This window comes from Arvicanthis niloticus (genome assembly GCF_011762505.2).
Source record: "Arvicanthis niloticus isolate mArvNil1 chromosome Y unlocalized genomic scaffold, mArvNil1.pat.X SUPER_Y_unloc_1, whole genome shotgun sequence".
Taxonomy (NCBI): domain Eukaryota; kingdom Metazoa; phylum Chordata; class Mammalia; order Rodentia; family Muridae; genus Arvicanthis; species Arvicanthis niloticus.
In genome coordinates, this window is record NW_023044978.1 from 648,499 (window position 1) to 673,639 (window position 25,141).

The following is a 25,141-nucleotide window of genomic DNA, read 5'->3' on the forward strand; positions in this document are numbered from 1 at the left end:
ATGATGAACTCTGTAGAGAACCTGTCATTCATTATGAGCTAACAGGACTAATTAAAGTACCTGTTCCTCAACAGTGCATCATTTAAAAAATGGCCCAATTCTTATTTGTTGTCTATTTTCTATTATGATTTTGTATCTATATGGAATTTTCCTGTTGTTGGCTTAAAGTCTTAGTGAAATTATTTTGGCTTAAAGTCTTAGTGAAATTATTTTACCATAGTCTCAATGATAGTATAAAGATACTATTGCTGTTGCAAAGGACAAAACATGACTTTACAGGAAAACCTTCATGATTTTATCACATCTTTGTTTGCTCAAATCATAGTTATGACTTCCTTATATTAGATTGACTATCTCCGTCTCCTCTGTCTCCGCCTGTGTCTCTCCGTCTCTGTCTCCGTCTCTCCGTCTCCGTCTCTCCATCTCCGTCTCTCCGTCTCCATCTCTCCATCTCCGTCTCTCCATCTCCTTCTTCTCTGTCTCCGTCTCCGTCATCTCTGTCGTCTCCGTCATCTCCGTCATCTCCGTCTCCGTCTCCGTCTCCGTCTCTATCTCTATCTAGATCGAGAAGATCTAGATCTCCATTGACTTTCTATTGGTAGTTTGTTTTATTGTGTTAAAACATTTAAACTGATGAATTTAACTGGGTATATATTCAAATACCCAGATTAGAAATCATGTATAATTTAAATAGTCATTAACTTTCTATTCATTATTTTTTCTATTCCTGCCTATTTAAACTCAAATTAGAGCCATATCTCTCTTCTCCTATCATGCTTTAGGAACATAGGGTCATTTCCAGGTATTCTTAAATCCATTTGGTTTTTATTTTTTTGTGATGTGTGTGTGTGTGTATTTGTATGTGTGTGTTTGTTATCTGTAAAATAAAGGGCAAATTTGTTTAAATAAGATGTTTTTAGGAGGGATGTATAGAAATCAGTAGACTAAAAAATAAGCAGAGTTGTAATTTCTTTTACAGATAACTCAATTTGAAAGGCCATCAATGTTAACATCTCCCTTAGAACCAAGAACAACTCCTCAGTCAAACAGCAGCAACGATGTGGGTCTTCCAGTCAACAATGTAAATCAGGATATGGTGATTACATTCTCACATTCAGTAGCTGTGTACAAACGAATCCTAGTTAATTTGAGTATCATAGAATGGCAGCTGGCTCAAATGCAAAAAATTTTATCTATGAGAAATGCATGTAGCAATATAAAGACTAGGAAGAGACACACTGTGAATGTTAGAATAGACACTGACAGTGGATCCAGCTAATAAAACCAGCCAATAAAACCTTGATTTAATTTAACAAAATTATGTTTTGCAAAGGAGTATTATTTAGAAGGATATGCCTAGTCTAATACTTGGACAGATTTTATTCTGATATTTAAACAACTAATTATATATTTGCTAACTTACATGTTATAGACAAAGAATTAGAATATCAATGTGGAAGAGCCAGGTCAAAATCTTAGGTATTTGCCAGTTAGATACACTTAAAAATTCACAGCTGAGATCTTCCAATCACATGGGATTTAAATTTTAAAATTTCATGTAAGTGATTGGAGCACAGCTGTCTACAAGTTTTATTAGTGAGAAAAGAGTTACATGGACCAATGTTCTAAGAGGAAAACAAAAGTTTTCCATCAGTGAATATGTTTAGTAACAGCTCTTCTTGACCATGGCTAATGTATTTAATAAATTATGTCATATAAATACATATATATGAAGGTAAGTATACAAATCCTTAACTACACTACTTGTTATCAAATATAAAATCAACTAACTCTGTTGCAAATTCACAAATTAATTATTCATTCTGATCATTTACCGTGTATCTAAACTGTATGTATACCATACAAGTAACACATAAAAATGGAATTTGGGGGAAGTGAGTCAATCTGTCCCAGACTATTGAAGAACTGCCTTCACCTCAACTACTTTGGAAACTCAGATGATTCTAATGTTAGAATTCACAGACAAGAGGGTAATGGACACCATTTCTAATATTTTCCACACAGCTCATAAACAAAACAGATGCAAAAACCAAAAGCCAAACATTAGAGTTGAGCATACCTTATGGAAGACTTATGGGAAGGACTGTGGAAAAATCTCATGATATGGACTATCACACTATCAGACTACAAATGCCTGGTTCTTGTTTCCAGAGACTAAATCCCCATCAAGAGAATATAAAAGGATAGGACTAAAAATCCTATGATGTCTTACAATTAATTTTGTATCCAACTACTCTGATACTATTTATCAATTTTTTGTTCTCATGAAGATTTTTAGCATCAATTATGTGTGCTCTCATACCACCCACAAATAGTGATTCTTTGATTTTTCTAATTCATATCCTTTTGATCTTCTTTATCACTCTGACTAAAACTCAAGTACTATATTTCCTAGATATATACAGATAAGGCAACTTGCTTGATCCTGTTTTACTGAAAGTGCTTTAAGTTTCTCTCCATATAACTTGCTATTAGATATTGTATGACTGTATACTGCTTTAATTATTTTAAAGTATGTGCCTGTAGCCCTGATTTCTCTAATTTTTTTTTCACAAGAATGAGTGTTGGATTATTTCAATGAATTTTTCAACATAAAGTGAGGTAATCATTTGGTTATCTCTTTCAGATTTATTTAAATGTGATGGATAACTTTAAGAGATTTTTGTATATTGAACCATCCTTTATTCCACTGGTGAAGCCTGCTTGATCGTGATAAATGTAGTTTTGAATGTGTTCCTGGATTATGTTTGTGTATATTTTATATCATATTTATGCATCATTATTCTTTAAAAGAATTGGTCTGAAATTCTATTTGTTGAGGCTTTTTGTAGTTTACATATCAGTATCCTTCTGAAAGGATTTCTTCTGATTCTATTTTGTGTAATATTTTTAGGAGTATTGTTATTAGCTTTCCTTCAAAAGTCTGTTAGGATACTTTAATGGAACCATTTGGCTCTACACGTTTTTTTTTTCTATTTGTGTCTATACATATTTATTTATTTATCTAGTAATTTATTTATTTTTGATCTGAAGATTTTTAAATGACTGCTTCTGTGTATTTACTATAAGTCTGTTTACATAGTTCATATGATCAATATTTAGCTTTGGTAAGAGGTATCTTTCTAAGAAATTCAGAATCATTAAAAATTTCAAATTACATAAAATAGTGTTATCTCAAGTAAGACCTAATAATACTATGAATTTCTTCAGTATTTGTTGTTATACCTCCCATTTCATTTTTTTTTTAAGATTTTTTATTGGATATTTTATTTACATTTCAGATGCCATCCTCTTTCCCCATTTCCCCTCCCTAGAAAACCCCTATCCATTGCCCCCTTTTCCATTTTGCTTTTATACAATTTTTTTAAATGTTAACCAAAGACTTTATAAGTTTGGTAATGCTAAATATCAATCAGAAGTGTAACCTAATACCCAACCTAGATATATCAACTATCTTTGACTGGTGGAGACATGTGAATATTGGCCTCCATGTCTGTCACCTCCTCTCTCTTTCTCTCTCTCACTCTCTTTTTCTCTCTCACCTACCTCCTCCTCTCTTTTCCTCCTTCTTTTCTTCTCCTCCTTCTTTCCTCCTCCTCCTCCTCTCCTTATTCCTCCTCTCCCTCTCCATACTCCTCTCACCTTAGCTCCTCCTACATATCACACTTCCTACTAAAATAATTTTTTTCTCTCAAAATACAGTTAGAGCATAACTGTACCAATTTATATCAGTAAGGTGCAAGATAAATCTAATACACAGTCCATCATTTTGTTGGATAAGCAGAACCTCTGTCATCTCTCCTAAATAAAAGACTTAGTTCTGAACTTAGTTCTGAACTTGGCTTTTTTTCTTGGCTTTAGAATGAATGCCAGCTGAAAACCATCCTCTCAAATCTTTTCTCTCAAAGTAAATAGCCAGATTTGGCTATGAGACTATAAGTTTCAACCCTGTCAGAAATCCAGAATGACTGAGTTAACTGAAAATATGGAAGCACAAAACATAGTTTCTAAAACTTAGCCAATTTATAGAAACCGCTGAACACCTGGACACTCCCTGTACTACAGAATGTTGGAGTATCTGATCTTCAGCCTTCTGCCCCAGGATCATCTGACAGACCTTAGTGATGCAGAATTATTAAGGGCTGTTTACTCTGTCTTGGCAGATATAATCAGTTGACTATTCTGCAAGTGTGTGCTTTTGTGGACAGTAATTTCTCTGTAGATGGAAAGAGGCAGTTCTTGCCTAATGGCTGTCTCACCACAATTGAAATAACTCCAAAGATGCTCAGTTTCTTCTTAGAATTGACAGGGAGCTGTCAGGAGCAGACAGGTCTCTAATCAAAATGAACATTAATACAGAAATGTTTGTAATGTCAATTTTGTGGATTTCTGATGTTTTGAAAACCAACTATCCATGTAAGGTAACCTGGACTGTTGTCTGTTAACTTCACTCAGCTATAGCTAAATAACACATAGAAATCACCCTAACAATAAACTCCAAGCCATGACTTTGCTATAGTCCCTTAACTCACAGACTAACCATCTCAAATCAGTTTAAAAAGTTAAAGAAGGACTGGGTCTAAGCCTTGTATTCCTAAATGTGTTATACTGGTACAATGCCTATGAGAGTATCAATATTTATCTCACCTTTATGTCAATAAGAAGCTTTTAAAAAAAAATAAAACCCTTACATTTGAAATCAAAGTAAATTTTGTACCATTTAAGAAATTATAACTTCATCTTTATAATAATTATACAGATTTCTACCAATAGGCTATGGCTATGCAATAAATCCTAGCTACTCCTCCCTATTCCCACAAAACTATTATTTTCCCTAGAAAGACAGCCCACTATCAACCACCTTAATTTCCAAGCTCAGGGCATACAGGCACTGATTCTTCATTAACTTCTTCAAGCTGATTATGGGTGTTTCCATATTAGTAGAGGGGTGAGGGGAGGAAGAGTAAATTGATAAGTGTTTGACTCCGTGTCTTCACTGCATCCAGTTGGAATTCCAGGACCTCTGAGTTTTGAGCAGGTCTGCTCAGCTTGCTTGATGAGTAGATACACCAAGGCTGTGTCTTCTGCAATACACAATTTTCAAACAAATTTTAGTATCAAGATAATTTTTTAGAGGGCTAACATTTTATTAAAGATGTTGGTTCTAACAGCTTTTCTTCCCCACCACCCCATTTTTTGGATATAATATTTACATTTAGAATTTTACCCCCTTACCACATTCTCCCACCACCCAGGAACCTCTTATCCCATACCCACCTCCTCCTGCTTCTATGAGGGTGTGCCGCCACCTAGCCCCCACTCCCACCTCCCAACCCTCAGATTCCCCATGACTCAGTGTTCAGCCTGATTTCCTCTTACCTATGCCCAACAAGGCCATCCTCCTCTACATATACAGCTGGAGTCCCTATGTGCTCCTAGGCTTGTTGTTTAGACCCTGGGGAGCTCTGGTTGGTTGGTATTGTTTCTCTCCTCCTAGGGCCACCAACCCTTTGGCTCCTTCAGTCTTCTCTCTAACATCTCCATTGGGAAACCTTGATCAGATTAATGGTTAGCTGTGAGTATCTGCCTCTGGGTATGTCAGACTCTGGGGGACCTCTAAGGAGACAGCCTTATCAGGCTGCTGTCAGCATGAAATTTCTGTCATCCTTATCAGCATCTATTTTTGGTGACTGCACATGGGATGAATACCCAGGTGGAATGGTCTCCATACAACCTCTCCTTCAGATTCTGTCCCACACCTTGTCTCCATATTTGCTCCCTTGGGTATTTTGTTACTCCTAAGTAAGACCTAGGCATCCACACTTGGTCTTCCTTCTTCATGAGCTTCATGTCGTCTGGTAGTTGAATCTTTGTTGTTTCAAACTTTTGTGTTAATCTCCGCTTATCAGTGAGTAAATACCATGTGTGTTCTTTTGTGATTGGGTTACCTCACATAGGATGGTATTTTAAAGTTCCATCCATTTACCTAAGAATTTCTCAAATTCATTATTTTTAATAGCTGAGTAATGTTCCATTGTGTAAATGTATCTCATTTTTTGTATCCATTTTGCTGTTGAAGAACATCAGGGTTCTTTCCAGCTTCTGGCTATTATAAATAAGGCTGCTATGAACATAGTGGAGCATATGTCTTTGTTATATGTTGGGGCATTTTCTGGTTATATGCCCAGGAGTGGTATAGCTGGGTCCTCAGGTAGTGCTATGTCAAATTTTCTGAGGATCCACCAGACTGACCTTCAGAGTGGTTGTACCAGCTTGCAACCCCACCAACAATGGAGGAGTGTTCCTCTTTCTTCAAATCCTCGCCAGTATCTACTATCACCTGAATTTTTTTTATATTTTTTTTGAGGATTATTATTTTTTATTAGATATTTTATTTACACTTCAGATGCCATCCCCTGTCCCCATTCCCCCCTTAGAAAGCCACTATCCCATGCCCCCTTTTCCTTTTTGCATTTATACATTTTTTTTAAATAATGTTAATCATAAGCTTTATAAGTTTGAAATTGTTCAATCAGAGGTGTAACCCACTGACCGACTTAGATATAACAACTATCTTTGACTGGTGGAGATAACATGAATATCTGCCTCCCTGTCTCCCCCCTCTTTCTCTCTTTCATCACCTAGCTTCTCCTCTCCTTCTTCTTCTCCTCTTCTTACTCCTTTTCTTCCTCTCAGTACTCCTCCTACCTTAGCTCCTCCTACACATCACCCTTCCTGTTAAAATGAAACTTTTCTCTCAAAATACAATTAGAGCATAATTATGCCAATTTGTACCAGTGAGGTACAAGATAGTCCTAATACCCAGTCCATCCTTTTGTTGACTAACCAGCACCTCTGTCATCTATCCTAACTAAAACATTTAGTTCTGAACCTGGCTTTAGGATGAATGTCAGCTGATGACCATCCACTCAAATCTTTTCACTTAAGGTAAAAACTATAAATTTTCAACCCCTTCAGAAATCCAGAATGACTGAGTTAACTATAATTGTGGGAAGCACAAAGCATAGCTTCTAAAACTTAGCCAATTTATAGAGACCTCTGAACACCTGAAAAGCCCCTATACTACTGAACGTTGGAGCATTAAATCTTCAGCCTTCTGGCCCAGAATCATCTGACAGACCTTAGTGATGCAGGATTATTAAGGACTGATTACTCTGTCTAGGCAGATATAATCAGTCGACTATTCTGCATGTGTGTCCTTTTCTGGACAGTAATTTGTCTGTAGATGGAGAGAGGCAATTCTTACCTAGTGGCTGTTACCACAAAACTGGAGTAACTCCAAGGATGCTCAATTTCTTCTTAGAATCCACGACAGGAAGCTGTCAGGAGCAGACAGGTCTCTAATCAATATGAACATTAATATATAAATATTTGTAGCATCAGTTCTATGGACTTCTGATGTTTTGAAAACCAACTATCCATGTAAGGTAACCTGGACTATTGTCTGTTCACTCCTCTCAGCTATTTCTAAATAAAATATGGAAAACACCCTAACAATAAACTCAAAAATATGAATTTGCTATAGTCCCTTAACTCATAGGTTAACTGTCCCAAATCAGTTAAAAAAGGGCTGGGTCTAGGCATTGTATTCCTAAATGTGTTATACAGGCACAATGCCCATGAACGTATCAATATTCATCTCATTTTTATATTAATAAGAGGCTCATACCAATGAAAACCTTAAATTTGAGATCAAAGTAAATTTTGTACCATTTAAGAAATTATAACTTCATCTTGATAATAATTATACAGATTTCTACCAGTAGGTTATGGCTATGAAATAAGTCCTAGCTAATCCTCCCTGTTCCAACAAAACCACTACTTTTCCCTAGAAAGACAGACCATTATTAATCACATTAGTCCCCAAGCCCAGGGAATAGGGGCGATGACTCTTCTTTAACTTCTTCAAGCTGATTAAGGGTGTTGAGATATTAGAAGAGGGGTGGGGTGAAGAGTAAGTTGATAAGCCTCTGATGCTGTGTCTTCACTGAATCCAGATGGAATTCCAGGACATCAGAGGTTTGGGCAGGTCTGCTCAGTATGCTTGATGAGTAGATACACCAAGGCTGTGTATTCTGCAATATACAATTCTCAGAGCAAGTTTTAGTATCAAGAAAAAAAAAATTTCCCACCCCCAGGGGGCTGACATTTTTTAAAAAAAAATGTTGGTTCTGAAGACTTTTTTTTCCTGCTTGTTAAAATTAGTTGTAGTATTTACGTTTCAGATTTTATCCCCTTAGCCTACTTCCTCCCACCATCCAGAAACCTCCTATCCCATCCCCCTCCTCATGCTTCTGTGAGGCAGTGACCACACCTACCCCCTCACTATCCCCTCTCCACCCTCACATTCCCCCCACCCCCAACTGTGTGTTCATTTTTTTTTTTATGGGACCAAGAAACTCCTCTCCCACCTATGTCTGACAAGGCCATCCTCCCCTACATATACCTCTGGAGTCTTGGGTCCCTTCCTATGTGTTCCCAGGCTGGTGGTTTAGACCCTGGAGGGCTCTGGTTGTTTGGTATTGTTGCTTTCCACCTTGGGTCAATAATCCTTTCTGCTCCTTCAGTCCTCTCACTAAGTTCTCCATTGGGAAACCCCTGATCATATCAGTGGTTAATTGTGAACATTGTCCTCTGAGTGTTTTAGTCTTTGGCTGACCTCTAAGGAGACAGCTATATCATGTTCCTCACATTATGCACTTCCAGCCATCCACAATAGTGTTTAGATTAGGTGGCTGTACATGGGGTGAATACCCAGGTGGAAAGGTCTCCTGATGGCCCCTCCTTCAGTTTCTGTTCCATGTTTTGTTTCCCTATTTGCTCCCTTGAGCATTTTTATTTCTTGTTCTAAGTAGAACTGAGGCATCCCCTCTTGGTCTTCCTTCTTCATGACCTTCATGTGGCCTGTGGGTTTGAGTCTTCGATAATCCAAGCTTCTGGGCTAACATCCGTGGAGATATGTTTGTGTAACTCTCTTCTTTTGGGGTTTTTGGAAGATTACTTTCTTGCTTTTTCTAGGTTGTAGTTTCCCTCCTTGTGTTGGAGTTTTCCACCAATTATTCTTTGAAGTGCTGGATTTGTGTTGAGATACTGTGTAAATTTGGATTTGTCATGGAATATTGTGGTTTCTCCATCAATAATGATTGACAGTTTTGCTGGGTATAGTAGTCTAGGCTGGCATTTTTGTTCTCTTAGGGTCTGTATGATATCGGTCCAGGATCTTCTGGCTTTTATGGTCTCTGGTGAGAAGTCTGGTGTAATTCTTATAGGTCTGCCTTTATATGTTACTTTGCCTTTTTCCCTTACTGCTTTTAGTATTTTTTCTTTGTTTTGTACATTTGATGTTTTGACTATTATATGGCGGGAAGTATTTCTTTTCTGGTCTAAACTATTTGGAGTTTTGTAAGCTTCTTGTATATTCATGGACATCTCTTTCTTTAGGTTAGGGAAGTTTTCCTCTATAATTTTGTTGAGGATATTTACTGGTCCTTTAAGTTGGGTGTCTTCCCCCTCATCTATACCTATTATCCTTAGGTTTGGCCTTTTCATTGTGTCTTGGATTTCTTGTATATTTTGGGTTATTAGCTTTTTGTATTTTGCATTTTTTTTGACAGTTGTGTCAATGTTTTCCATGGTATCTTCTGCACATGAGATTCTCTCTTCCATCTCTTGTATTCTGTTGGTGATACTTGTGTCTATGACTCCTGATCTTTTTTTTTTTAGGTTTTCTATCTCCAGGGTATTGTCCCTTTGTGATTTCTTGATTGTTTCTACTTCCATTTTTAGATCCTGCATGGTTCTGTTTAATTCCTTTTCCCGTTTGGTTGCATTTTCTTGCAATTCCTTAAGGGATTTTTGTGTTTCCTCTTTAAGGGTTTCTATCTGTCTACCAGTGCTCTCCTTAAGTTCTTTGAGAGTGTTATTTATGCCTTTCTTAACGTCCTCTATCATCATCATGAGAAGTGATTTTAATTCTGATTCCTGCTTTTTTTTTTTTTTTTTACTCTTGCCTTTTGCCATCTGGTTAACTCTAGTGCTGCCTGTACTTGCTGTCTCTGACTGAAGCCTGTCTTTCTAGTTATCTAGCTTGTGTCTGATCTCCTAGGGGTCCAGATGTCTCTGTGATCTTTTCCAGCTGCACTGATTACAGTGGTACCTCTTGGATGCCTCAGGACATGGTGCCTCCAAGGTAGCAGTCCAGCTAGGTGTCTGCTGTTCTGGGTGCAGTGTCTCCTCTAGAATATCTCAGGAAATGTTGTCTGTAGCTCTGAATTCATTTGTTCCTCTGTGGATCTGAATTGAGTGGAACTTCCTGTATGTCTCAGGTGGAATGCGGGGTCCACACAACAGCAGACCTGGCAGAGGTCTGATCTAGGCCTCAAATCTGAGAACTAGTTTCTAAGAAACTGTCCAAATTAGAGCGCCTGGGATCCCTGCTTCCTCTGGGTTCTTGGAGGTTGGGGACAGAGCTGCCACCCAAGATCTGCTCAGTGCTCTGGCCCAGACCGGAAGGAACCAGTGTTCCAGGCCGGGAGTGACTTCCTGGGTCCTTTTGGTTCCCAGTTACTCCCTGTTTAGGGCAGGCCCTGCTGTCTGCTTACCTAAGATACTGCCTGAGTTCGAGCACCTGGGATCCCTGCTTCCTCTGGGTTCTTGGAGGTTGGGGGCAGAGCTGTCACCCAAGGTCTGCTCAGTGCTCTGGCCCAGACTGGAAGGAACCAGTGTTCCAGGCTGGGAGTGACTTCCTGGGTCCTTTTGGTTCCCAGTTACTCCCTGTTTAGGGCAGGCCCTGCTGTCTGCTTACCTAAGATACTGCCTGAGTTCGAGCACCTGGGATCCCTGCTTCCTCTGGGTTCTTGGAGGTTGGGGACAGAGCTGCCACCCAAGGTCTGCTCAGTGCTCTGGCCCAGACAGGAAGGAACCAGTGTTCCAGGCCAGGAGTGACTTCCTGGGTCCTTTTGGTTCCCAGTTACTCCCTGTTTAGGGCAGGCCCTGCTGTCTGCTTACCTAAGATACTGCCTGAGTTCGAGCGCCTGGAATCCCTGCTTCCTCTGGGTTCTTGGATCGGCATCTAATTTCTTAAGTTCTTTGTATATATTCGATATTAGCCCTCTATCAGATGTAGGATTGTTAGTGATCTTTTCCCAATCTGTTTGTTGCCATTTTGTCTTGTTGACAGTGTTCTTTGCTTTACAGGAGCTTTGCAATTTTATGAGGTCCCATTTGTCGATTCTTGATCTTAGAGCCTAAGCCATTGGCGTTCTGTTCAGGAACTTTTCCCCTGTGCCTAGGCATTCGAGGGTCTTCCCCACCTCCTCTTCTATTAGTTTCAGTGTGTCTGGTTTTATATGAAGGTCCTTTATCCACATGGAGTTGAGCTTTGTTCAAGGGGATAAGAATGGAATGATTTGCATCCTTCTACATGCTGACCTCCAGTTGAGCCAGCACCACTTGTTGAAAATGCTGTCCTTTTCCCATCAGATGCTTTTAGCTCCTTTGTCAAAGATCAAGTGACCATAGGTGTGTGGGTTCATTTCTGGATCTTCAATTCTATTTCACTGATTTTTCTGCCTGTCTCTGTACTAATACGAAGCAGTTTTTTTTACTACTGCTCCATAGTACAGTTTGAGGTCAGGGATGGTGATTCCCCCAGAGGTTTTTTTATTGTTGAGAATAGTTGTTGCTATCTTGTTGATATTCCAAATGAATTTGCAAATTTCTCTTTCAATCTCTATGAAGAATTGATTTGGAATTTCGATGGGGATTGCATTGAATCTATAGATTGCTTTTGGCAAGATGGCCATTTTTACTAAGTTAATCCTGCCAATCCAAGAGCATGGAACATCTTTCCATCTTCTGAGATCTTCAATTTCTTTCTTTAGAGTCTTGAAGTTCTTGTCATACAGATCTGTGTTGTGCCAACCCTGACTAGCAGGAATTAAGACAAGGAACAAACGGTTCCTTCTCACAGCAGTTTACTCAGGATGCTTAGCAGTTGGTAGTCAAGATGGCGAGCCCTTGATCCCTTCCTGGGCACAGCTTATACACCCTGCCAGGAGCCCATGAACTCATGCCACGTATCATCTCTCCATAGGCTCACAGAGTGATGGTAGACCCTTCCTCTGGTGTGTTACCAAAAGAAAAAGAAAAGCTTATTATAGAGCTCTCCTGGGAGCAAGAGATGATCAGGGGAGGCCCTGTTCTATCTGGCTCTCTCTGGAGAGATTCTCAGTCCTGCTTTCTTTGTTCATTGTTTGTCCTTGGTGCACCAATCTGTCCATGTATGTCAATAATCTGTGTTTGCCTCATTGTTTAAATGATTGCTGGTTTATGTTCCCCTGTTTGAAAAAAAATGTTTAAAACTGCTTGCTACCCACCCCTTGATTTAGTTTAGAACTTGCTTAGAAAAAAAAAAAAACAGTTTTACTTTACACAACAGAGACATATCTGCCCTGCTCTGTGGCTGAGAATAATACACTACAAAGAGAACCTTGACAAGACATAATCGTTTTCATAAGCAGGTTTAGGAAGGGGGTGAACAGTTTTTTGTCTTCTACAGTAAAGTAATAGTGGTTATTCCCAGTTACAAGTGAAAGGTTGCTTTTCTCTTTAAATAACAGCTGGAAAAGGTGAGAAAAATTTGTTTAGATAAAATTTATAATAAACATACTTATTTAATTTTGGCTCTTTGACTGGTTTTAAAGATATCAATATACTCTGTATATTTCCTGCTTATATATCATTAGCCTATAAGTTATTGGGTATGATTACAAATTTATAATTTTGGTAACAAAAAGCTAGATTAAAACTGGTAACTTAGAGTTAGAGTCATTCAAAAATCCGACAAATAAAAGACATCTCAGTCAGAGTTTTATCTGGGATCAAACAAGAACACCTTTTGTTACACAATTGGGTTATTAATTGATCCCTTTAAAAGAGTTTCAATACAAGCCTTTACTCTTACACAATGAGCTTTACAGCTTGCTTCTTGCTCCAGAAAACATCCAAAGACAGTATCTTTCCAATATCTGAGACATCAGTCATGTTTCTAAATAAATCGTGACACAAAAATTCATATAAAAAGATAGTTTACTTATTTTAAATTATTTTCAAAAGTTTCTAGGAAATGCTAATTGGCTAAGATCTTATTTTAAGCTCTCCACACAAGAATTTAAGTCTCTGTTTAATGTTCTCAATGTAATCCTAACTCTCCTCAACAATGAATTGACAAAAGAGGAGTAATTTTATAAAAAGAAGAAAAAGCTATTTTTAATAGATATATTATATAGATTTATTAGTTGTTGCCTGTTTTATAATAGTCCTTTGATAAAAAGATTATTAATATAGATTTATTTTTCTTTATTTCCTAAAGAAGTTTTAACATTCTGCTTTAAAGCTGTTGCTGTGTTAATACAAAATTATAGGTCAAGATCACAAAGGCATTTTTTAAAAAATTAATAAAATATTTCTTACTCTAAATAATAATAAATTGGTTAATAAAATACTGATACTTGTTCTATTAGATGACCAATTTGTAACAGTTTTTCTCTATACATGCTCTTGTATTTCTTATGAAATTATACACATAGCCCATAAAAGGAGTGTTTACTGTATTAATAGACAACTCATTTAATGAGAAGACAATATACACAATTAGAATACACGTTTACTCTCTTGAGTTCTTCCCCTGCTTCAACACAGATAAGTGAACAATGTGCTGTAGCCACTAATTAAAATGCAAAAAGATAAAGCTTTAAATTTGTATATTCATAGCCAATATATGACTCCTGGATTATATTTGCTTAAAATTGTTTCTTTTTTAGATATTGCTAATTTTCAAATTTTACAAATACAACTCAACTTAAGAAACATGTATTTTTTTTTTTTAATTTTATAAGGGATTTAACAGGTAATGCTAGATTGGCTAGACCCCAGGAAAATGTAATAGCAAATTTACATATCAGATAGATTACAGACCTACAAAAACAGTTGGCCATACAATTTTATTCTTTACATTTGGGTTGCTGTATAATAAAAGTTTGTTTACCTTGATTGCTTTGCCACTGCAGCTGATCTGACTTTTATGATTCTTTGATGCAAGAATCTGCAGTTTTTGACTCTTAGCACTTCATTTTAAAAACAGTCACAGATTAAGTAAACAGCTTTTGTATTGCCTCAACAAGAATTCCTGGTCTCTAAGTTATGTCTAGTAGACTGAGGCCACTTTAAAAAATTATTATAGTTTATTACTAAGTGTGAAATATTTCCTATGAAAGCTATCTAAAGAAAATGTAAAAAAATTAAAACTCAAAACTTCTTTTATTTGAGAAAAAAAATATTTTATATGCTATCCTATGTGGAAAAAGACAGAGTTCTGTTTTACCTCTTCATTATATTTGCCTCTTATCTTTTTGTTTTCTGTATTTATATATATTTTTAAAATAAATGATTACACGCTATAAAGTTTATTACAAACTCACACCAAAAACTAAATAATAAATTAAAATAAAAGTTTATAATAGAAAATGTTTTTATATATATTTATTAAAAATAATTATATGGCTAAACATCCATTACCTGCCTAACTTCACAACTTCACTGAAGATTTAAAACTATAATTAAGTTATCAGTAGAAATTTGGGTAGATAAGTCCAGACAATATTTTATTTTCTATCCTAACATCTATTGTAAATTTTTGTTCCACTTTTTTATTGATCTTTAGCAAATTGTTTTAAAATCTCCTGGAATGTGCTCTGAGGAAAAAAAATGTCTAGTTATTGTCTAAGAACAATTAACTAGTGTTAGTTGAGAGACTGACAAAACTATTATTATACTTTTGACTAACAGAAAAAGGCCTAGAAATGTTGGGGGCCCAAGCTCGGGTCCCTGTTTGGGCGCCAAAATAATGTTGGGGTCCACACTAGCCCCACGTTGGGGCGGCAAAAAAAAATGTTGCAGCCCAGGCAAAATGTTGAGGCCCAGGCCAGCCCACGTTTGGGCGGCCACTGTATCCTGGCCCAAGCTGCTGCTTCGGTCTGCTGGTCGGGTTCAGCAAGAGCGAGGGTGAGGGCAGACTCAATGGAGACCAGACAGGGTGTGATTCAATCCTGTTTATTCTTCTATCTCTCTTCCTCTAAGTATCTCCTGTCTGATTCTCCCTCTATAGTCTGATGTCTGGTTCTGTCTTCTATAGTCTGATTCTAAGCCACGCCTCTAAGTTACACGTTTAATCATGCCCTTAGGTCTTGTCTCTAACTCTGATCTCTATACTTCTAAGTCATACTCTTAAGTCACACACCTTTAATCTCACACACCTTTAATCTCACACACCTTTAATCTCACACACCTTTAATCTCAAGGTATCTAAACCAAGATTATCAGAGTGTGCTCAGCTGTTGTAGGCTATTGTAATCCAAGTCTCATGTCAGGGTATATGGCTCAAGATGGCTGCAAAGCTGATAGCCGCTTTCTGCTAAAAGTCGGCCCCCAACATGGAAATACTCTTGTTATAATAGAGCTTAATAATCACAGATATAATTTTAAATTTTTTATAAGATCATCATTAGAATTTAAAAAGTCATCTATTATATAGAATTTAAAAAGTCATCTATTATATAACATCAACACAAGATAGTACATTTTTATAGATCTATGTTTAATAACAATAGCTTGAGACAACAATTGGATATTTTTAGAGAGTGCATTAAGTCCAATTACAAATTTGTTTTCTAGTGTCCTCAATTTTTTGATAACGGTGGTAATACTTGAGGACTTATATGTAATCAATTATAATAAGTGGATGTGATTCAATTTGGTTTTAGAAAATTAAAATATATATAAATGTGATTTGACACCTTTTCAGGCTTTTTAGTTACAATTACTTTAACAAGAAAAACAATTTAAAAATGTAAATAGCTATTGCCTAAATTATCCTTTTATACTTGGTGTTCCATATCAGATAAAAATACATAAATCTGACTGCTACAATCAGAAGTTTTAAAGAAGAATGTTGCGTCTACATAGACAAGACAGGGATTGTTAAAGAGAGCACAAGGGAGAAAGATTAGAGCTAGTAAAAGTTTTGCTTTGTCCTGTTTGTTTGTATGTCTGTCTGTTTTTGGACATTGTACACTTCATTCATTGTTTTTTTGTCTGTTTTGTTTTTTGTTTTTTTGGTTTTTTGGCTGACAAAGGACTATAGAAGTATAAATAGAGTTAGATGACTAGAAAAACAAAATTCTGTGTAATAAGCTAACCTGGTCATGACCTGACATTTCTTAGATTTAGATAACTCAGACAAAATGAAAGTAATAAATAAGATAAAGTTCCTCATTTTTTTATTGTTATCAGCATGGATCTTTGACATCTATTTATGATACATGGAATTACTATGCATTTACCTCTCTTCTAACAGTGTTTTTCAAGGTTAAAACAAAATTTCCATGAATTGGTTGCTATGTCCACATAAGGAGAAAATAAAAATAAGCGGAAGCAGAAAACAAAAAATTGCTGGGGGCTAGCCCCAGCCTGGTGGGAGGAAAAGCAGCTTCTTCTTTCTTCCCCTCCTGTTGGTTTTTCTTGAGTCAGCACTTGGGGATGAAAGTCAAAGAGCATCAGCATGGGGTAAGATTTGATCTTATGAGATTGGGGTAAGGGTTTGGAATTATAAAATTTTTAGGATTGCTGTAATAAAAGTTTTATTCATCTATGCTAGAAAAGTTCACTTACTATTCTACTGTAGCTGACCTGCCATCCTTGGTCCTGTGGCCAGAAACTGCCATTTCCAGCATTTGCACTTCAGCCCTCAAACCAGCCAAGGGTTATTTAAATAGCCTTGTACTATCTATCCTAAAAATTTCTTCTGATGGTAAAAGACTTAGGTGATTAACACTTGTAGCCTAACAGCAGAGGATTAGGCAAACAGCCTTTGAACTCTCAGCAGGAACTGCTGAGCTCTAATTTACCTCAGCTACTCTGAGGTCACAGGAAGAAAAGACACTTAGAGAAGTTGCTATAGAGTGTATTAAATGTAAAAGTATCTTATGAAAGCTATCTGAGGGGAAAGGTGGAAAGTTCCTAAATGGGGAAAAGAAGAATTCTAACAAATGAAAAATTCTAAGGAAAAAAATTATAGGGTAGGGAAAAGAAAGGAATCCTAATAAACATCTACATCTACAATTACTCTGCTGCTAATGACTACTCTACTGATAAAGACTACTACTATATTTTTCTTTGTCTTCAGAACTTATGCATCTTTCAGAGTACATGGTCACATGTTTCAAAATTCATCACAAGCTCACACCAAAATTCAAATCATGAATTCAATTAGAAGTTAACAACACAGAATGCTAGCTTACATGAATATTCATTAGGAACAATTAACTAGCTAGACATTAATTACCTGTCTAGCTCCACAGGTTTAATGAAGGTTTAAAACTATATCTTAAAAAAATTAGGGAAGTTTTGTATAGATAAACTCAGGCAATATTTTCTCTTCTGTCCTGGTACCTATAATAAATCGTGAATTCTCTTTTAGTGACCTATGGTTAATTGTTTTACAACCTCTTGGAAAAGTGCTCTGAGCAGGAGAAGGTCTGGTTACTATCTAGGGGCAATTAAATGATAACACTTGGGAGACTGACAGAATTCTCATTGTAGTTTTGACTAATCAGAGAGGGACTTAATAGCAGTCCCATTATAAAAAAAACAACAATCATCAATATAATTTTAGAAATTCTTATAAGATCATCAGTAAGACTTAAGAAGTCATCTATAGCATCACTGCAAGACAGTACATCTTCGTGGATCTCCAGAGATCTGCTCCAAAAAGGTGAGCTATTGCTTAGTGGTTGTTACAAATATTTAATAATAATAATAATAATAATAATAATAATAATAATAATAATAATAGGAAAAGCATATTAATAGCAGGAATCTTTCCTAAAATTATATCCACTACAGCCTTGCTTAATGGGGCACACTCATCACAAATTATATAATAATTTGAGAAAAGCATTTCAGAATGATCATCTACTAATGCTTGTTTAATTGTGGCTCCTGACAAAAAATAATGAAAACAAGAACAAAACTATGTCTAAGATGGGTTCTAGGTTTGTTGAAACTGCTGGCAATCCTAAGGGGTCACCTTGTTTTTCAGCTTCTTCCAGCATTTTCTTAATATAAATAACCACAGGGTTGAAGTCAAAACATTGGATTGATGCAAGAATGTGCTTCTGGCTAAGTCAGCTGTTTGTTGGGCCTCTTGGAGAGCAGCCATTCTAGGATGCTGTCTGAAAGTACATCATTGCATCAGTATTAATGTCAGGCCTTGGAATCTTCCCTTCAGAGGGGTCCCAATTGGGACCATTTATTGGACCTAGTTTCCCTCAATCTCTTCTTTGTTTTTTGTCTCTGCAATTCTCTTAGACAGTAACCATTCTGGGTCAGTTTTTGAATGTGTGATGACAACCCCATTACTTCACTTGAATCCCTGCTGTCTTTTTCTTTCCTTTCCTTTCCTTTCCTTTCCTTTCCTTTCCTTTCCTTTCCTTTCCTTTTCTTTCTTTCTTTTTTTTTTTTTTTTTTTGGAGGTGGATTCTACAAGTTAGTTCCCCGCACTGACATTTCATTTAAGATACCTACCTCTGATACTTGAGATTCTCTCACTTCTGTGGTCTCTGGTAAATTCTATAAAGTCCCCGTAGCTTTTGAGGTTGTATATTTCCATTCCTTGTCCCTGGAAGTTTCATGCCTGCCCCTCCTTCAATACAATATAATGTTCCCATTTTTCATTTTGTTAGCCATACCCTTTTTTGCCTAGTTCCTTCCATCCATCTGCCCTCATATTTCTTCACTATAGCAAGTAGAATGTAGAATCTTCATTTGGGCCCTTAGACATTTTTTACTTCTGTGGATTATATCCTGTGTATTCTGTACAGTTTTGGCTAATATTCACTTATTAGAGAGTACATTATATGCATGTCATTTGGGATCTGAGCTACATCACTCTAGAGGTTTTTAATCATTTTCTTTAAAAAACTCATCATCTCCTCATTCAAAATATCTGAATACTAGTCCATTTTTTAAAAAAGAAACATTTTCTGCATACCTACCTCTGTTGGAGAATATCTTGGTTGTTTCTAGCTTCTGGCTATGACAATTAAAACAATTTTCAGCATAGAATCTAATTATGGCATGTTGAGACGCCTTTGGATATATGCCCAGGAGTGGTGTACCTGGGTCTTCTGGTAGATTTCTGTTTGTATGAGGAATCTCCAGACTGACTTTCACAGTTGTTGTACCAGTTTACCATCCCACCAACAATTTAGGAGTATTCCTCTTTCTCTACATTTTTGCCAGCACCTGATGTTTCCTAAGTATTTAATCATAGCCATTCTGAATGGTATAAAGTGTCATCTCATGGTGATTAGATTTGCATTTTTCTTGTTACTAAGGAATTGAACATTTCTTTAAGTGCTTCTTGGCACTTTCCAGATTACTGCATTGTGAATTCTCTGTTTAGATCTATTCCCATATAATCTCTTTGAGTTCTTCATATATTTTGGATATTAGACCTCTATCAGAAGTGAGTTTAGTGAAGATATTTTTCCCAATGTTTAGGTTACAGATATGTCCTATTGCCTATGTTTGTAGAGCCATGAAAGGAGTCTTGGTTTTGGTCAAATTGCTGGCTGGACATAGCCTGGAGATCCAACAGGTGTCCATTACTGGTGAGGGATGGGCATCTATTTTGCCACACTCCCAGAATCCAGGCTACTAACACCTGGCATGTAACTCCATTGTCCTACGCTGTTCAGTCATGTTCAAGGCAATGCAGCCCCATCCAAAGAGCACAGGTAGAGGGTGTGACTACAAGGCTTAGGCTCTAGAGAAATTTACATACTAATGAGATACCTGAAGGCCAGCCAGTGTAGTCAATTAAGCCTTCTTCCCCAGCAGTTCTCCTCTTCTCCCTCCCCATTTAACTCAGGTCTGCCCTGAGTTTCAAGGGGGTTCCCCCAGACCATCTACATTCAACATGAACAATAAACTCTTGGAAACCCATGAACTCCCTTGTGTTTACTGGGGCCCAGGATATGACCATCATAGAGGAATTCCCTGCAATACAGCCACCAGTCCACTGTGGCTTTCCCCCACCTCCACATATGTCCTTTGCCTTATAGAGGCTTTTTATTTTCATGAGGTCCCATTTACTAAATCTTGATTTTATAGTCTTTAGAACATCTTCACACCCAAGTACCCCAGGTTTCAACACCTTTTTCCACTTTCTCTTCTATTTCATTAACTGTATTTGGTTTTATGTTGAAGTCTTTGGTTCCATTTAGATTTGAATGTTTTATATTCTGACATTGCTGGATCTAGTTTGATTTTCCTATGTACAAACTTTCACATTTATTGAAGGTGCTTACTTTTTCTGAGTGTATATTTATGGAATCTTTGTGAAAGATCAAGTGTGCATAATTCTGTGGACTTAATTCTGTATTTTTCAAGTCTGCATCAACTTGACTATTCATGTAACAAAACCATGGCATTTTCCCACTATTTCTCTGTAGTATAGAGTGAGGTGTGTAATGATGATTTCTCTAGAATTCTTTTATTTTTTAGAATTATTATCTCTATTCTGGATATTTTGTTTCATAAGAAATTGAGAATTGCCATGACTTTGAAGTGGTTTGTCAGAAATTTGTTGAGAATCACACTAGATCTGCAGATTCCTTTTTTGTACCCTGGCCATTTTAAATATGCTCATCATACCAATATGCTAATCATACCAATACATAAAAATGGAGATCTCTCAATTTCTGAGGTCTTCAACTTTTTCTTGAAAGATCTGTAGTTCCTGTCCTGCAAATTTTTCACTATGTTTTATATGATTTGTGATTATTGTAAGGACATTCCCTAGATTTCATTTTAGTCCTTTTATCAATTTTGTTAAGAAAGGCTATTGAATTGTTTATGTTTATATTTATCCATCTTGCTGAATTTGCTTATCAGCTGTAGTTCTCTGATAGAAGTTTTTGGGTCACTTATGTACATAATCATATCATCTGCAAATAGGAACACATTGATTTCTTTGTCAGTTGGTTTACCCTTGATCCCTTTTGTTGTCATATTGTTTTGGCTATGATTATCAGTACTAATTTCAATACATATAGGAGAGTGAACATATTTGTCTTTTCCCTAATATTAGTGGGATTGCTTCAAGATAATTTGTTTCTTTTTCTTTGCTTCTGTTTGGATGATTTTGTTCTTGAGTTTGACTATTTCCTACATTATACTTCTATTAAATATGTGTGTTCTTTTTCTTTTAATGATTTAATTTGTTATTATAGAATCTCTTCTTTATGTGGACAGGTATTGCTTTCAATTTTCCTCTTATCACTGCTTTTATTGTGGTACAAAAGTTTGGGTATATTGTGTCTACATTTTGTGCAGAATTTTAAAAGTCTTTAATTTCTTTCTCTATTTCTTTCCTAACCAAGTTACCATTGACTAGAGAATTATTTAGTTTTCAGGGGTATGTGATTTTTTGTTGTTTCACTTGTTATTGAAATTTAGCCTTAGACCATGGCAATCTGATAAAATGAATGTGATTTTTAAACTCTTTTTGTATATGTTAAGACTTCTTTTGTGTCAATTATATGATTAATTTTGGAGAAGGAAGCACTACTAACCATGTAGTGCTGAAGAAGGAATATTCTTTTGTTTCGGGGCAAAATGTTCTGTGGATAGCTATTAAATCTACTTGCTTCATAACATCAATTAATATAACTGTGTTAATTGAAACAATGACATGCATGGGTATTTTTGCTTCTCTTCTATTCCTATTATTCATAGGCTTGATCTTACACTGTGCCCTGGAAATGCTGGATGTTTGTGCTTAGGAGTTTTCTATTTTGAATTATCTTTGACCTATGTGTCAATATCTTTTAAGATATATTCTTTGCATGAGATTATCTTTTATATCACTTCCATTCTGTTAGTAATTCTTGACTTTATAGTTTTTGACCTCTTCCCTAGGTTTTCCATTTCCAGGCTTGTCACCTTTTAAATTTCTTTATGGTTTCTGCTTCCACTTTTAGGGCTTGCACAAGTTTGTTCAATTCTTTTCACTCTTTGATTGTATTTTATGGTATTGCTTTAAGGGATTTATTTGTTTTCTACTTAAGTGATTCTACAATTTTATCTGTATTTCTTTTAGTGAGTTATTTATATCATCGTTTAGGGACTCTATTCATGCAATAGAAATTTTAGTTCAAGTTCCTAGATTTCAGTTCTGTTGTTACATCCCAAGCTTTTTGTGGTAGTATAACTAGGTTTTGATAGAGCCAGATTATATTGGCTTCTATTTTTTATGGTCTTGCTCTTGCCTCTCACAATTTGGCTATATATGTTGCCATGGTGGTTAATATAATATACTTTGAAAATTGTGTATTTTCTGTAACTGTAGTGTAACCTACAGTATACATTGGATGCATTATGGGCAAAAATTTGAGTATTTATGTGGTGACAGCACTAACAGATATTTTCTAGAGAGTATCTGGAAATCTGAATAAAGTCTGAGAGTTAGAAAGGAAGATTTATGCTGATGGATTCCCTGACTCTTTCCACAGCATTTGAGCTTTAAATTTTTAAATTATTTTACATTATGAGTGGTTTTCAGTGTGTATGTTTGTATCCCACATTCATGTGGCACCTCAGAGGACAGAAAATGTAAAAAGACATTCTGGAATTAGACTTATAAACTGTTTATGCTAATGTAGGCACTGATAATCAAATGTGTACCTCTGAAACAAAAGCTTGTGCTTTTAACAACTGAGTCACAGCTTCAGCTACAGTAAAAAGAAGAAATTATACAATTTTACATTATAAAGAAGAAATTATAAAAATTCAGAATATATTTCAGTTGTATAGTACTTATTTAGCATATAAAATTATTTTGATATCTTGCATCATAATTTGTGACATAGAAATGTAAATTGATTTCTGTCATAGCTCCATTTTATGTTAACAGTATTTGAAGGCACAAGAGAATTCCATTGTGTCTACTCTATAGTGATTGCCTTATTAGAACAATGTTTTTCAGTTTTATCAGGAACATTATTATTTGTATATTAAATTATTCAGAAGGAGAGTAAAAGACTATTCTTGGGTAATATATGACAGTTCCTCAGAGTTTCTGGATTATAAGCTTATATCTTGTCAGAACACTTGTCTGAGTCTTTACAGGAGTCACCATTCATTGCAGCCCAATTGGTTGTTCACTAGCCCTTCTTTTTATAACAGGACACAGAAACAGTTCATGCTGTAGGTGACTGTAAGAATAGTGGTGAGTCCATATATTGTCAGTTTGGGCTCTATAATTGTTCTTGTGCTAGTGTGGTAGTGCATGATGGAAGGAAATAGATTGCATTTACATAGTGTGTATGTTAGTGACTTTACTTGCAAGTGAAACAGAGTCCCTGGCAGTAACAACTTAAAAATAAAGTGTTTTATTTTGGCCTTTGTATTTTTATGGAAGTATTTTTATGGCAAGAAGATATGGCAGCAAGAAAGTGAGACAGAAGGTTATATTAAATAGATGGTCCAGATGAAAACAAAGATGAATGAAAACAATATTATTCTATAGGCTCAGATTTGTGACTAAATAAAATAATGAAAGCAAGTTGTGTACTATTCTTCGTCTTTCTCTTAGTTGCCATTAGCAAGTGATGAGGTGACCAAATGAAGTACTAGTTGTCAAAATATATGTAGATGTTAGTGTGTGTCAGTTGAATCAGTGCATAAAAACATTTCATAAATATTGGACAGAGTATAAAGGCTATGTATGCAGAAACCATCAGGCAACTCATTTGCACCCTGTTTGTCATTGAGCAGGAGGTAAAAACCACTATTGTCAAGCCGACACATTAACTTCATCTTGATTGTATAAAACTGCTACATCTTACTCATTTCAGACTGTGTGATTTTCCCAAGAATCCTCTATTCATCTCACATTTTGAGCTTATGTGTGAATGGCTAGTTATAATGCCAGGCCTTTCACCTATATATTCTCCCTTCTCTGTTCACCTACTTACCATATTACTTTGCCACCTCTCCTCTCCTAAACTTTGCTGACCATCATCTACCTGAGCCACACACTCTCCCCTGCCCAGTCCCTGTCAACGTTGAAGATCAAGTTCTTCTCCTGCTTCCTAATTATTGGCCCTTTCCTAAATTGTAGAGCCACCTTCAAGGTACATCTCATGACCTCCACACCTGCTAAACTTAAGGAACTTCCTCATTGGGTCCACCTGTCTCACCGCAAACCTTTTACCCCTCTGTCTCAAAATGATACCCTACACATCTCCTCTACAGGATCTTGCTCTCTTAAGCTCTATAAGATGTTGCGACCACCCACTCTATCCCCCATCCCAGACAAATGAGATTCTACTTAGAAATCTGTGCTCAACACAAATGAATTAAAGTGTTATGGGCTTTGCATCCTCAATCTACTGTTTGTTTACATCCAGGGTAGTCCTTTTTTTCTGGAGATTGGAAGGTAGACAAACCCTTCCTGGTATAAAACAGTCTTTCCAAATATGGTCAAGAAACTTTTCTATCAATGGATGCTAGGAGCTGATCTAAACTGCAGTCATACCTATATCCATCACTCCATCTAAATATTATGACCTCTTTGTTTGCTTCCTCTTTGATTAGATAAAAAAGGACTGTAAAAAAGTGGGTCCATATATACCTATCAGGATCACAGACATCTTCTATCAATGACTCCAGACCCTCTTCATTTTCATTCAAGACCCACAAAATCCCACGTAAGAAACAGCCATTGTTGGTCAGCTCTATCATAGAATCTAATCTGGGTCCCCAATAAGTACTATTTACATCCAGAGAAAATTTGTCTCATTACTACAACCTATAGAATCCAGAAAAATAAGAAAAGTAAACATCATTCTAAGGTCATTTCTTCCTTGATATGATCCCTCATAAATGGTACTAATTTGTCCTTTTAATTTCTAATTCATACCCTGATCAAGGGGTGCCAACTCCTTAACATCACCCAACATGATTTCTTTAAAGA